This window comes from Macrobrachium rosenbergii, chromosome 44, assembly GCF_040412425.1.
Source record: "Macrobrachium rosenbergii isolate ZJJX-2024 chromosome 44, ASM4041242v1, whole genome shotgun sequence".
Classification (NCBI taxonomy): Eukaryota; Metazoa; Arthropoda; class Malacostraca; order Decapoda; family Palaemonidae; genus Macrobrachium; species Macrobrachium rosenbergii.
The window spans coordinates 30,794,021-30,809,055 of NC_089784.1; the positions used below are offsets into that span (position 1 = coordinate 30,794,021).

General features: G+C 38.3%; 2 protein-coding genes across 13 annotated transcripts in view; one reads left to right on the forward strand and one right to left on the reverse strand.

Moving 5' to 3' along the window:
* The window catches only part of LOC136829497 (matrix metalloproteinase-21-like), a 101,766-nt gene that overhangs the window by 58,059 nt on the left and 28,672 nt on the right, over positions 1-15,035 (reverse strand). The window contains exon 1 of one of the 2 annotated variants that reach the window (XM_067088265.1): positions 9,958-10,494. The exons of the other annotated variant lie outside the window; for it this stretch is intronic. The gene's annotated coding sequence lies outside the window, so the exon portion shown is untranslated. Of the gene's footprint in view, positions 1-9,957; positions 10,495-15,035 lie in introns of those variants that run through there. 2 annotated transcript variants of the gene reach the window in all.
* Positions 1-15,035, forward strand: part of LOC136829498 (protein split ends-like) — a 162,355-nt gene that overhangs the window by 53,907 nt on the left and 93,413 nt on the right. The gene's annotated exons all lie outside the window — the stretch shown is intronic.

Genomic DNA, 15,035 nt, shown 5'->3' on the forward strand with positions numbered 1-15,035 from the left:
TTTTTTTGCTGTAAAGCATCAGAATCGTCAATTTAAAATTTTTCTTGCTTCAAAGCATCAGAATCGTCAGTTGTTTAAATTTTTTTGCTCCAAAGCTTCCGAATCGTCAGTTGATAAAATTTTTTGCTGTAAAGTATCAGAATCGTCGATTTAAATTTTGTTTTGCTGTAAAGCATCAGAATCGTCAATTTAAAAATTTTTTTTGCTGTAAAGCATCAGAATTGTCAATTTTTTTTAATTTTTTACTGTAAAGCATCAGAATCGTCAATTTATAATTTATTTTTGCTGTAAATCATCAACATCGTAAATTTTAATTTTTGTTTGTTTTTTGTAAAGCATCAGAACCATCAGTTTAAAAAAATAAATTTTTTTTGCTTCCAATTATTTTCTGTGCGTTTCTAATCCCCCATAAGCTATTTTCATCAGTAATATCAGTTACTCCCCGTAATTTCCTGTGTTAGGTTTGCAGAAGAGTATTCAGGGTTACTTGGGAGTATACTTGAGGTCAAACAGCAGAAAGGCACAGCTAAGTGTCCTAACTTCCGAACGAGAGAGAAAAATTTTTTTTTCCCATAGCGAAGTCGGTAGAGCTGCGTGCTTGCAACTCTGAAGACATGAGTCTAATCCTACTGAGGAGTTGGTTCATCAGGTCTTTCCTTTGATTGTCAGTGTGTCATATATATATATATAATATATATATATATATATATATAATATATATATATATATATATATATATATATATATATATATATATATATATATATATATATATATATATATATATATATAATGATCCTGTGCATATTGCATACTGTGGGTCATCTTTTACTTTCACCGTTAACAAAGCTTAAATTAGGCTCGATAAGTTGAACTTGGAGTGATGTGTGCTCTTGGAAAGAAATGCGAATACTTCGCATTCCTCGAACGCCTCCACTCCGCTGACGCAGAGAATCTGCAAATAACTCCATGAACTAACTTCTTAAATCCTTTTCTTCGGCCGTCACAAGCCAGTTGGAAGTCGTTCTCCAGTTTCTCGAAAGCAAGACGAAAGTGATTGAAGATAATGGAGGCAGAGTTGATAAAAAAGGATAATCCGAAAGAAAGTCAAATGGCAGGAGTTGCGGTAATAAAATGGAAGAAGAAGAAGAAGGAGAAGAAGAAGAAGAGAGGCTTTTATTACTCTTTATATGTTGCCTTTTTGGGGAGTCGAGGCTTCATCGTCTCTTGTGCCAAAAGTGGCATTATCTTGTTCCCCCGTTTTTACGTTTTGCTTTTGTGGATTAATCTGCATATACCGGTTGGTGCTAATGTGGATTTTCTCTCTCTCTCTGTCTCTCTCTCTCTCTCTCTCTCTCTCTCTCTCTCTCTCTCTCTCTCTCAATATCCGTATTTCTCACTCGTTAAGTTTGTCCCCTGAATATATGCGTGTTTGTGTGCTAGTTTACCCTTACGTAAACTGTATAGTTTTTCACTTTTTTCCGAGGCTATAGTTTTCCATTCAGTTAGCCATCTTGCCTGTCGGTCTGTCTGTCCGTCTGTCTATTTTCCCGTCAGCCTGTGTCTCTGACAGTAACCTTGGCGTCAGTGCCTCTTACACGATTCAGGATATTTTGGTCAAACTTGGTACCAAAGCCGACCGTTATGCTTAGGTTCTCATGAAGGGAAATCGTCCCTGTGGAGGGGACATGTATTGCCTTAGCTATTCTCTCAGTGCGGTTGTGTTCATATACATGTACTCAATGTTTCAATTTAGGAGCCTTCATTTCCTCGCCCTCATGGGTGACTTAAAGCCTCATAAAGTCTAGGACAGGGGTCACCAACCTTTGAAGCTAGGAGAACCATTTATTTAGAGAAGCATAAAAATGTAGTAATGTCAGAGTGCAGTGACAAAAATGGTCTCTCTCTCTCTCTCTCTCTCTCTCTCTCTCTCTCTCTCTCTCTCTCTCTTAAATATTTAATATTTCAACTTAGAAACTATTTATATCATTAAAAAAATAAATAAAATCGATGCATGCAGTATGCTTTTAAAATTGAATAAAATTTAATCAAATATTGTCCTAAGAGTGTTTCATGATTTCTTTGTTTTAAATGGATAAAAAAGGTATTTGTTCAGCGTTTGAAGCCGCACAAGTGTTGCCCCAGGTTGGCGACCCCTGGTATAGGACATTGGAAGCATCCTGAAACTTAGTAGAGGTGGTCGTATTAGAGTACCAAGTACACAGCGCCTTAGAGGACACTGTGGAGTGATCGGCGCTGTAGGTGTTTGGTGCACTGTAGGCATTACTAAAGGATCTTTGCAGCGTCCCTTTGGCCCCTAGCTGCAACCCCTTTCGTTCCTTTTACTCTACCTCCATTCATATCTTTCTTCCATCTTGCTATCCACCCTCTCCTAACAATTATTTCGTAGTGCAACTGCGAGGTTTACCCCCTGTTACACCTTTTAAACCAACTTATAATCAATTTCATTTCCAGCGCTGAATGACCTCATAGGTCCCAGTGCTTGGCCTTTGGCCTAAACTCTATGTTCCATTCCACTGTAGGTGTTCTGCAGCGTTCTTCCGGCCGCCAGATGCATTGCTTTCTGCCCTTTACTGTGCAAACGTCCCTGTTGGTGTCTTCCGGCCTTCACGTCTTCGTTCTTTATATTAACTTGATCTTGCTTCGACTCGCATCTCTCATTGAAGAACAAATCCTTCAGATGAACCATACGTGAATCTAGAAGTTTGATCCCTAAGTTACCTTGAATTACTTTAATAGTATTTTAATAAAGTGGTAATCGTTTAAGTAGTTCGTGAACGAACACTAATCAACTCTAATAACAAAGGAATAACCTTTCCGTACCCGCTACTGATACCAGAAAATAAAAAAAAGTGAAAAAATGCGCAGAAGAATCCAGTTTTCTGTATAGCCGCTACAGCGTATAATCAAGGCCACCGTAAATAGATCTATCTTTCGGTGGTCTCGGTATAATGCTGTATGAGCCGCGGCTAATGAAACTTTAACCACGGCCCGGTGGTAGCTTGTCCTATCGTTGCCAGAAGCACGATTATGGATAATTTTAACCTTAAATACAGTAAAAACTACTGAGGCTATCGGGCTGCAATCTGGTACATTTAATGATAGGAGGGTGGATGATCAACATACATTGCAGCCCTCTAGCCTCAGTAGCTTTTAAGTTTTGAGGGCGGACAGAAAAAGTGCGGACAGAAAAAGTGATGACAGAATAAAGTGCAGACGGACACACAAAGCCGGCACAATAGTTTTCTTTCACAGAAAACAAAAAAAAGAACAAAAAAAAAAAAAGAAACAAACAAACGAAGCCAGAAAAGCGGAAAGCACGCCGAGGCATATAAGATTCCACCGTTTGTAAACACCAGTCAGTAAGAGTATGGCTTCCCGATCATATGCCCTCGACGGCCCTCAATACTTTCTTTATCGGGGCTCTCGAGCCTTCTTGATCCTTTTGTTTACCAGATCCTCACGGGGAATGCAGCTCCCCATGACTTCCCCTTTTTTTATTTCCTTTTTAAATATGACGAATGCTGAGGTTTTAGTCGTAGGAGGTTGGAATGTCAGTTATCTCCAAGGGGGAAAGTTTGTAAGAAAGATCGAGAAATTATATACACAATACTGCTTGTACGTATGTCCAAAGGTAAGGTTTGGCAAACTAAATAAGTAAAAAATGCTCCGATAATACTGTATGAAACTTTCAGGTATGACCGGGCAGCGCTCAGTTGCTCCCCAGATGCGGTCGAGTGAAGGTGCGTCGGCGACACCTCAGGAAAGCCCTGCCAGACGCACAATCCATGGCTAAACTTAACCTTAAATAAAATAAAAACTACTTAGGCTAGAGGGCTGCAATTTGATATGTTTGATGATTTGAGGGTGGATGATCAACATACCAATTTGCATCCCTCTAGCCTCAGTAGTTTTTAAGATCTGAGGGCGGACAGACCAATCGCCATCTCAATAGTTTTCTTTTACAGAAAACTAAAATGTCTGTAGAGTTTTTACCAGTTTAAGCTTTATTTGAGAATTTTCAGGAAAAACAGTAACCATAGTTGCTCTTTTCCCCAACATTACTTGGTATCAGTTTTAAAATCAGCTAATGCAGATTATAAACTGACCATCGTTTATTCTTGATTCCTTTTCAGTTTCAGTAAGTCTTCCTACAGAATTTAAAAAGATTTCTTTTATTGTAAGTACGGAATATCTTTTCGTTTATTTCGTGACTGTAGGATTTTTAATCACGTCTACTTATTTACTCATTAATACGTCATAGCTCTCAATGAATTGTCTTCTACAACTTATACTCGACACTCGGTGTATGTATCAGTTCCATCATACATATACATACAATAAATACGTATATACTGCTTTTAACTATTAATCTCAGACTAATATGTATCAGTTCCATCACACATATACATACAATAAATACGTATATACTGCTATTAACTATTAATCTCAGACTAAGTAAATATTTGAATCACTCCTCCTCTTCTGAAACTCTATTCTTGTATCAGCTGTCTTGTTATGTAACTTGATTTCTCAGTCGAAATCCTGCCTTGTGCCTTCTGTGGTCACCGTCATTACCTTTCCTCTAATACAACAGTGTACAACGCAAATACGCAGCATACCCACATATGATATAATATATATATATATATATATATATATATACATATATATATATATATATATATATATATATATATATATTGCATATGTGTATATATCTGAATGATATACAGAGAAAAATGGCGATTGAAATTGGTCAGTATTCACATACGATGGCCTGAAGCAAATTTTTTCCTATACAAGTACTGATATATATATATATATATATATATATATATATATATATATATATATATATATATATATATATATATATTATATATATATATATACATACATATATATATATATATATATATATATATATATACATATACATATATATATATATATATATATATATATATATATATATATATATATATATATAAATATATATATATATATATATATATATATATATATATATATATATATATATATATATATATATATAATGTGTGTGTAAAGTAATTGTCTTGCGTATTTTATATGATATTTTGTCTGTCTGACGTTTTAGCGTCCAAGATGTAGTTATTTGCGCCAGGATTCGCGTATTATCATGTAGCGGTATTTTCTAGTTTTTTTTTGAGGGGGGAAGGGAGGGTGGGTGAGTTGGACCTGTTAGGGGGAGCGGTTCAAGTTCCAGACTAGTTGCTTAGCTGTCCGTTTCTGATATGCAAATATTAAGTGAATAATAGCCCTTATAAAAATGAAACTGCAAGATCTTCAAAACGTTTTTGCAAGGTAGAGAAAGTTAGGTTATGACTTTCACTTCGGAAATTCAGAATCGGAGAAAGGTTACTATCGGTCGGGAAATAGAAATTCGTGCTCTGTGTATATTCAGACAGTGACGAATACTAAATAAATACCGAAACTCGAAGAGCCTATGTATATCTGGCGTCCACCAAGAACCAACCAACCAAAACTGCTCTCCCGAATGCCAGGATCTGTTACTGAAGTGAAGGCTGAGGCAGGTCGAGGTATTGCAAAGTAGTTGTGACATTATTTATTTTTTTTTTTTTTTCAGAAGTGTCGCTCACGTATTCACGAAAAAAATAAACCCGTACCCAGCCTTCTTCCGTTGCGACTGTTTCAAAAACTCCGCAGAAATATAGGAACAAATTGAAGAAAGGCATTCCTATCCGCCCAAACGGCAGATACAACCCCGAAATGGAACCTGACCTCTATATCGGTATAGCTATAATAATACCCGGGCACCGTTTTTAGTTTTCTGTAAAAGAAAACTATTGTGCCGGCTTTGTCTGTCCGTCCGCACTTTATTCTGTCCGCAGTTTTTCTGTCCGCCCTTAGATCTTGAAAACTACTGAGGCTAGAGGGCTGTAAATTGGTGTGTTGATCATCCACCCTCCAATCATCAAACATACCAAACTGCAGCCCTCCAGCCCCAGAAGTTTTTATTTTATTTAAGCTTAAGGTTAGCCATAATAACTCGTCAGGCCACGATATAGGACAGGCCACCACCGTACCGTGGTTAAAGATTCATGGGCCGCGGCTCATACAGCATTATACCGAGATCACCGAAAGATAGATCTGTTTTCGGTGGCCTTGATTATACGCTGTACAGAAAACTCGATTGCGCTGAAGACTCTTCGGCGCATTTTTTACTTGTTAAGATTGACGCCGATACCCAAGGGTACCCGGCGGATTTGAATTCGCGCAACTGACGGTGTGCGAGTCGACCTTGACTCAAACCTTTTGTGGTCAAGTGACGGAGCTATACTTGATACCCTAACTCAGCTTTTAGCACCTAGGCGCGAATTGGGGAATGCATTTTCCTCGTAAATATGCATCATAGCCCATAGATAAAAGTAAACGCTTCTTTCATATTCTCTTTCTTCCATCTTACAATTGATTCACAGTGCAATTGCGAGATTTGCCTTCTGTTACACCTTTCAAACCTTTTACTGTCAATTTCCGTTTCAGCGCTGAATGACCTCATTGGTCCCAGTGCGTGGCCTTTGGCCTAAACTCTTTATTCACTTCAGTTCAGTAAAAGTAAACCCATTTCAGCTATTATTGCAGCTGAAGGTTATACAGCTTTTCGTGAACCAAAGTGGAACTGAAGTTTGGCATTGAAATTGCCATTGATAAATTATTGTTTCATCAATTTCGATTTTTCCAAATTGTTTTATAAAGGGAAACGATAACGATATAGGAAATACTAAAATACACCTGAATTGATCATTCACTCATAATATTCACATGAGATTGAAACTCAAGCCCAGTCAAATCCTACATCCACCTTGAAATTTTCTGCTCATTTCTACTCCATAATTACTGAATATTGTCTGTCTGGTAATATTTATTTTGACATTTGTCCTTCGGTTTACTTTCTCGTAGTTATTCTTGTCAAAGTGAGGAGACGATCTTAACCTCAATAAATCATCGTCAGTGAATTCAGCTTTCCTGGTAAATCGAAACCTCTCATCCGGGAGGGGGTTAGTGCCGTCTGTGCGCCTCACGCGATGCACTGTAGACATTGCTTAAGGCTCTTTGCGGCGTCCCTTCGACCCCTAGCAGCAACTCCCTCTCATTCCTTTTGCTGTACCTGTGTTCATATTCTCTTTCTTCCGTCGTACTTTCCACCCTCTTAACAATTGTTTCATAGTGCAACTGCGAGGTTTTCCTCTTGTGAGACCTTTAAAACCCTTTTACTCTTAATTTCCCCTTTCAGCGCTGAACGACCTCTTAACTTCCAGCGCTTGGCCTTTGGCCTAAATTTTAGTTTCCATTTCCTCTCCTCCAGATGAAGTCACTTTACAATTCTCTTCTTCTTCTTCTTCTTCTTCTTCTTCTTCTTTTTTAAGGTTAAACCCTAGCCCTAGTTTCATTCGAATGAGGATAAATACGGAATACGGGAAAAATACGAATTAAATTGTTCGCCTTTCATAGTCTGCTGCGACGTCTGTTTACAATACAGATGGACGTGCTGAGCTTGACACGAACAACTTAGCCTGGGAGGCGCTGGCTCTGGAGGGCCTTGCCCAAAGTAGTGTCTAGAGCGGTGGTTCTCTGCCTTTTTTGGCCCATGCACCCTTTCACCACATGTCAGAATGTCATTCCCCCCAACCCCCTTTCCAAAATTGTCTGCCTCGAAAGGGGCATTCCAAATAATATGCAACAAAATACTAACACAAATACACAAGCTAGCGGGGAGAAAGCCCAGCGTGACCACTCGGTAGTGCGGATCGATGCACGCTGCGTTTTGTGTGGTCCTAGAGCCAGTTTCAGCCTGCCAATCTGTGCTCACAATCGCCCCCTGAAACTCTGAAATTCACTCCTAGGGGGGGAATTCCCCCTTGGTTGAGAACGACTGGTCTAGAGAATACGCAAGAGACTGGTGACCTTGCCATAGAGGTGAGCTCCTTCTAAAAGGGAATTCTCCGTTGGGGATATTGCCGTCAGTGCACCTCGTGCGGTGCACTGTAGGCATTATTTAAGGTTCTAGCAGCGTGCCTTCGGCCCCTAGCTGCAACCCGTTTCGTTCTTTTTACTGTATCTCCTTCCATATCCTCTCTTCCACCTTACTTTCCACCCTCTCCTAACAACTGATTCACAGTGCAACTGCAAGGTTCTCCTCCTGTTACGCCTTTCAAACCTTTTACTGTCAATTTCCGTTTCATCGCTGAATGACCTTATAGGTCCCAGTGCTTGGCCTTTGGCCTAAATTCTGTATTCAATCAATTAAATTCTAAACGGAAATTGAACGGTGGGCTATTAATGTGAAAGAAGACGTTTGATTCGAATCTGTCGAGAAGAGGAGGAAGCGTCGATGACCTTATTTGTTGGACGCCTGTCTATAAAAATTAATCAGTCAGTTGAGAAGAGTAGGCCTAGTGCGAGGTGAGGTAAAGGATTTGTTACCTAAAGTTAGCAGAGAGTGTTTTATGGTTCGTAAAGGTAAATAAATAAATAAATAAATAAATATTTATATATAATATATGTATATATATAATTATATATAATGTATGTATATATATGTAAATGTATATGTATATATGTGTATATATATATATATATATATATATATATATATATATATATATATATATATATATATATATATATATATATATATATATATATATATATATATATATATATACTTAAAAGCTGTAAAGGATATAACTGAGCAGTGTCTTGAAAGTTGGCTCCATTATTCTACAACGTTCTTTACTTAATAAGTTTTAGCCTTGCATTCTACTAATGCCTAGTCATTGTAATAATAATAATAATAATAATAATAATAATAATAATAATAATAATAATAATAATAATAATGATAATAATAATAATAGTAAGCGCAAGAACATGCAGATAATAGGGGTGAATGGCGCCGTGTGTGTGTAGGGTGCTCGACGCGATGCTGATGAGCATTCTATGTAGGTGGATGAAGTGGCTAATATTGTAAGTCTAAGCTTTCCTGCATAAGGGCTTCATCCACAATTCAGCTGCTAAAGTTTGAATATTGCTGTGACAGTTGTGTTTTTTTTTCTTAGTATCCATCCCCTGTTAGGGGAAACTGCGTGATGTTTAAATAATAAAAATAATAATAATAATAATAATAATAATAATAATAATAATAATAATAATAATAATAATAATAATAATAATGCGTTGTCACTATTGTCTGTAGTTTCGTCTTTCGTCATTACGTTTTTAGTTTTATCTTGGGCTTTTCTTCCTTCTTTTGGAGTTCTGTTGCCTGTCATTTTTTTTCTCTCTCTCAATAGGTCACAGATCTTGAATATTTGTTTATCAGCCTACCTTCTTGGGGTCTTTCCTTAAATGGTCTTGTTGTTTAAATGGTTGTAAGGTTTTCGTTTATTTAGCTGGATTTACAGTTTTAATTGTAAAAAATTAATTTTCTGAAAATATTATATAACATGGTTTCAAGCGTTCTAGTTTTGATATGATTTTTTTTTATTCTAAAGATTTATATGCAAATTTTGATGTACTTTTGTTGGACCATATTCAAAAGCTTGTAATTTTAATAATTGTGTATGTTGTGGTCAATAAACTTCTGTCTATCTGTCTGTCTATGTATGCTGCATCAGTAACTCGTTTGTTTGTAATTTTGTTTGAAAATTTGCATTAAAAGTTTTAAAAACAATTTTGCAGTCTGCAGTATCTCACGTATTTAACCAAATTTTCTTAAAATAGAATAGATTCAGTTTCCTTGGTCAGTTACTCTTGTCTTGTCATATTTCGTTGTTTTTCGGTATCGATCGTGTGATTTTTAACAACGATAAACCCCAATTCTAGACATTTCTAACCTTGAAAAGGTACAGGGATGATTATGTTACTCACCTTTGTTAAAAAGAAGAAAATAAACCTTCTGTCGAAAAGATCCGGTCGCGAAAGTTGTCTGACGCGAACACTCTACTCAAGACTGAACTGCGTAAGGACTACGTAAACTGATTCGGTTTTTCAGTTGTTTTACGCTTTGCAAAAACCATATTCCATCGACACGATGAAGGCACGAGGCCCAGGAGGAGTAGGAGGAGGAGGAAGAGGAGGAAGAGAAGGAAGATCTATTGTAACACCTCAGGCAGTCTGATGAAAGCCCTTGAGAAGAGGCTCCACCTCTTCTACTTCTTCTTCTTCAAGTCCAAGCTTGGACTTCTTCTCACACATACACACACAACACTTCACTCGTTCGTCTTGGGGCCCTTGAGCCAGACCTCGGCCACGCTACATTCCGCTTTGGCTTTCCTCTGGCTCCCCTTCCTTCTGCCGAGGCTGTGAGGTGGAAACTGGCTCTTGCGATCCGCGAGGTGGCTCAGGGTACCTGCCTGCCACTTTCGTATGCCAGGCCTTTGCCGACAAGCCCGCTGGGAAGACCCCTTAGCAGAGATACCCTGCGTTTTTATTTCATTCCTCTCTCTCTCTCTCTCTCTCTCTCTCTCTCTCTCTCTCTCTCTCTCTCTCTCTCTCTCTTGCTGTCGGCAGATCTCGCTCCAAAAAGGGGCATGTCATTGCCGTATAATAAATTCCAGGTTTACTTATTGTTTATGAATTCTTGAGTGATATGGGAATCCGAGTTTGAAGTCAGTTGAATTTATGAATGGTTCGGAAATGATTATCCATCCGTAGATTAACTCTCTCTCTCTCTCTCTCTCTCTCTCTCTCTCTCTCTCTCTCTCTCTCTCTCTCTCTCTCTCTCTCTCTACTTATGCATATATATGTAATTATATATACATACACACACATATATATACAGTATATATGTATATAATGTGTGTATATCTTAGCTTAACTATTGTTAGACTATTAGCCTCGTGTTGGCAAGCACTGTGGTTATCTTCCCCCTCCCGGTAGTCAACCTAGCTGTGGAAGGGTACCAGCATCAGCTGCGGGTCAGAGGAAGGACGTGGGTGGGATCAGCATCCTCACTCCAAAAAGACCTGCGAAGGTCCAGTAGGTCAAAACCTTATGGCTTCATGCCGTTTAAGGGGAAAAATTTATGAAAGGATAAGATTTTTATGAGTTTTACTTGTGCTTAGTGAGTATTACTGGGACTCCCATGGTACATAGTTTTTATAATGGCTTTTGTGTGCAACACACACACACACACATATATGTATGAATGTATGTATACAATACATGTTATTTACCTGCATATGTGGACACAAGGATTCATAAGTCAATGTTTTTAAGTAGAGGGAGTGTATTATGTTACTCCAAGTCAGCCATGTATTATGTTAAGCTGATAAACCTGTCATTCATCTTTTTAAGTGACAAAGTGGTTACCAGGACCTGGATAATTTATATCTATTATGCCAAAAAAAAAGAATTTTTTGAGCTTCGGACCTCTTGATGTAAAGTAAAAAATAAATTGTATTTTGTTTCATGTTTGGAATATTTTAGATGAATAGCTAATTGTAAAAAGAGGAAAGATCTTATGGAATGTCATGAATGTGAACACAAACCTGAGGGTTTTCAGATGTGTGATCTTGATGAAAATGGATTCGGTCTGAGCCCAGTGTCAGATGTCAACAAACATGCATATGTAAGAAAGCGCACGACTTGTTTTCAGGCCCGGATGCAAGTATCCTGATTAGAAGGCGTATCATAATATGCAAGGTTTCAGATTACAGGACGTCTCAGAATATGCAAGCCTCCAGATTAGAGGTTGTATTAGAATATACCAGTTTCCAGATTAGATGATGTATGAGAATATGCCAGTTTCTAGATTAGAAGACCTACCAGAATATGCAAGTTTCCAGATTAGAGGACCCACCAGAATATGCAAGTTTCCACATTAGAGAACCCACCAGAATATGCAAGTTTCCAGATTAGAGAACCCACCAGAATATGCAAGTTTCCAGATTAGAGAACCCACCAGAATATGCAAGTTTCCAGATTAGAGGACCCACAAGAATATGCAAGTTTCCATATTAGAGGAGCCACCGGAATATGCAAGTTTCCAAACTAAAGGACCCACCAGAATATGCAATTTTCCAGACTGGAGGACGTATCAGAATATGCAAGTTTCCAGACTAAAGGACCTACCAGAATATGCTAGTTTCCAGATTAGAGGACCTTCCAGATTATGCAAGTTTCCAGACTGGAGGACGTATCAGAATATGCAAGTTTCCAGACTGGAGGACCTACCAGAATATGCTAGCTTCCAGATTAGAGGACCTACCAGATTATGCAAGTTTCCAGATTAGAGGACCGACCAGAATATGCAAGTTTCCAGACTAGAAGACGTATCAGAATAACTGGAGATGGTGGAATTAAGCGAACACACATACAGCTTAGTAGTTCGAACGCTGTCCTCACCACGAAGAACGGTTTGGTTTGAATCCCGCAAAAAGGGGACCAGATTTGAGTGGAGTATGCTGTATGTATCCCCGTAGGTGGGTAGTGCCGCCAGTGCACCTCAGCTGCACCCACTTTTTTGTCTTTTACTTAATCTACATTCCAGCATCCTTTTTGCAGTCTCGCTGTCCAACCTCTCTGACTGTTACTTCTTTGTGCAACTGCTTAGTTTTCTCCCAGTTCCACCTTCAGATCCTTGTACTTCGTTGTCTTGCCTTTATTTTCTCGATCTCTTTAACTTGCTCTCCAACCATTCCAACTCCCTTTTGTCGCTGTCTTAAGCGCCGGATGGCCAAAAGTACCCCAGTTGTTGGCTTGACAACTTCAATTTCAGAAAACCTAACCTTGAGTGGAGTCTGTTGAATTCCATTGTAATCAAGGTGACCCCAAGCATGGAATTAAGTACCTGGTACCCAAACGATGTTCTGGAGCGCGACGGTTCATCGACAGGAACAATGGGATGTTACGAAATATGCCCGAATTGTAAGCTTCAGTCTGGTATCGCGCTCGGTTCACTTTGGTGATGAGGCTCGCTCATATATGTATATATATACGTGTGTATATATTTATACACGCACGTATACACACACACACACACACACACACACACACACACACACACACATATATATATATATATATATATATATATATATATATATATATATATATATATATATATATATATATATAGAGAGAGAGAGAGAGAGAGAGAGAGAGAGAGATATCATCCTTATCAGAAGTGAGGGTATTACTCGCATTATGAAATTATGACATCATATACTTTATGAGAAAGGCCAGGCGAAGTACAGAATTTTCCTATTTTAAAGGTTAAGGTCAGAGGGCACGAAATTGGAGGACCTGCTCTCACATTTCATAGACAACTAAATTTAGTAACTTCCGATGGTCAGTTGTATATAAAGGAAAGTCTCTTTTTTTTATTGTACCTCCATTCATATTCTTTCTTCCTTCTCCAGACAATTGTTTTATAGTGCAGCTGCGAGGTTTTCCTCCTGTTACCCCTTTCAAACCACCTACTCTCAATTTCCCTTCCAACGATGAATGACCTCATAGGTCCCAGCGCTTGGCCTTTGGCAATAGGCAAAACAAGTAAAAAATGTGCCGAACTTTCTTCGGCGCAATCGAATTTTCTGTACAACGTATAATCAAGGCCACCGAAAGCAGATCTATCTTTCGGTGGTGACCTATCCTATATCGTTCCTAGACGCACGATTTTGGCTAACTTTAACCTTAAATAAAATAAAAACTACTGAGGCAAGAGGGCTGCAATTTGATATGTTTGATGATTGGAAGGGGGATGATCAACATACCAATTTGCAGCCCCCTAGCCTCAGTAGTTTTTAAGATCTGAGGGCGGGCTGAAAAAAGTGCGGACCGAAAAAAGTGCGGACAGAAAAAGTGCAGAGGACCGGACAAGCAGAAAACTAAAAAAGGGACGACCCACTTCACGTCTTCCCTTAGCTCATTCCCCGACACTGACATAATTACCGGATCCAGGGCGAGCTGTCAGCTCCGAGTTGGATAATTCTGCTGCGTCAGCAGAATGCCTGCCGACTCAGACCCTCGACTTTGCTTTCTTTGCTTTTCTTCGTGAAATAATGGATGATTTAACCAGTCTGTTCTGCCCTGTCTTAATCGTATTGTTTACATACAAAGGCGACTGTAGTGTGTGTGTGCTTGTGTCCTTGGTTTTTATAGGATGTTTATTTAATGCATGTTTGAATGTATTGAAGAAATTAAAAGTTTAGTGTGGAATTTTATAGGGATTGAAAGGGTTACGTGGTTGGTTATTCTTTGGCTTGTCACTATATTTTCATGTATGAACTTGACTTGTGTATGCAAGTAATCGCAAGCATATATATACACACACACACACACACACACACACACACACACACACACACACACACATTCTATAATTATATATCTATCTATCTATCTATTTATATATATATATATATATATATATATATATATATATATATATATATATATATATATATATATATATATATATATATATATATATATATACTGTATGTGTGTGTGTGCCTGCGTATGTATGTATGCATGTAAACATTATTTCACCTTTATACAAGCACTCACATCTGTGTATATGTATACGTTCAGTAATATGTATGTGAAAATTTTACTCAGTTTTGTTAAAAAAGTAACGTTTCGGATTACGAGCCTCATCCCTTTGCAGACAGCTGTTCGCAGCAAGCGACGAAGTTTTCGCTTGTCAACCGGGTCAAACTAGAGTTAATGACGTTAGGACATCATTACTTCTCGATGTATTCCCACTTAGGCCTATGTAGGCTCTTAGAGCTAAGAAGTCTTGTGAAAGGACTCGCATTTTTTTTTTATTCTCTATATGCGAGGAAGTAACAGGGGATGTATAAGTTTCTGTTTTCTGCAAAAGAAAACTATTGAGCCGGATTTGCCTGTCCGTCCGCACTTTATTCGGTCCGCGCTTTTTCTGTCCGCACTTTTACTGTCTGCCCTCAGATCTTAGAAACTACTGAGGGTTGAGGGCTGCA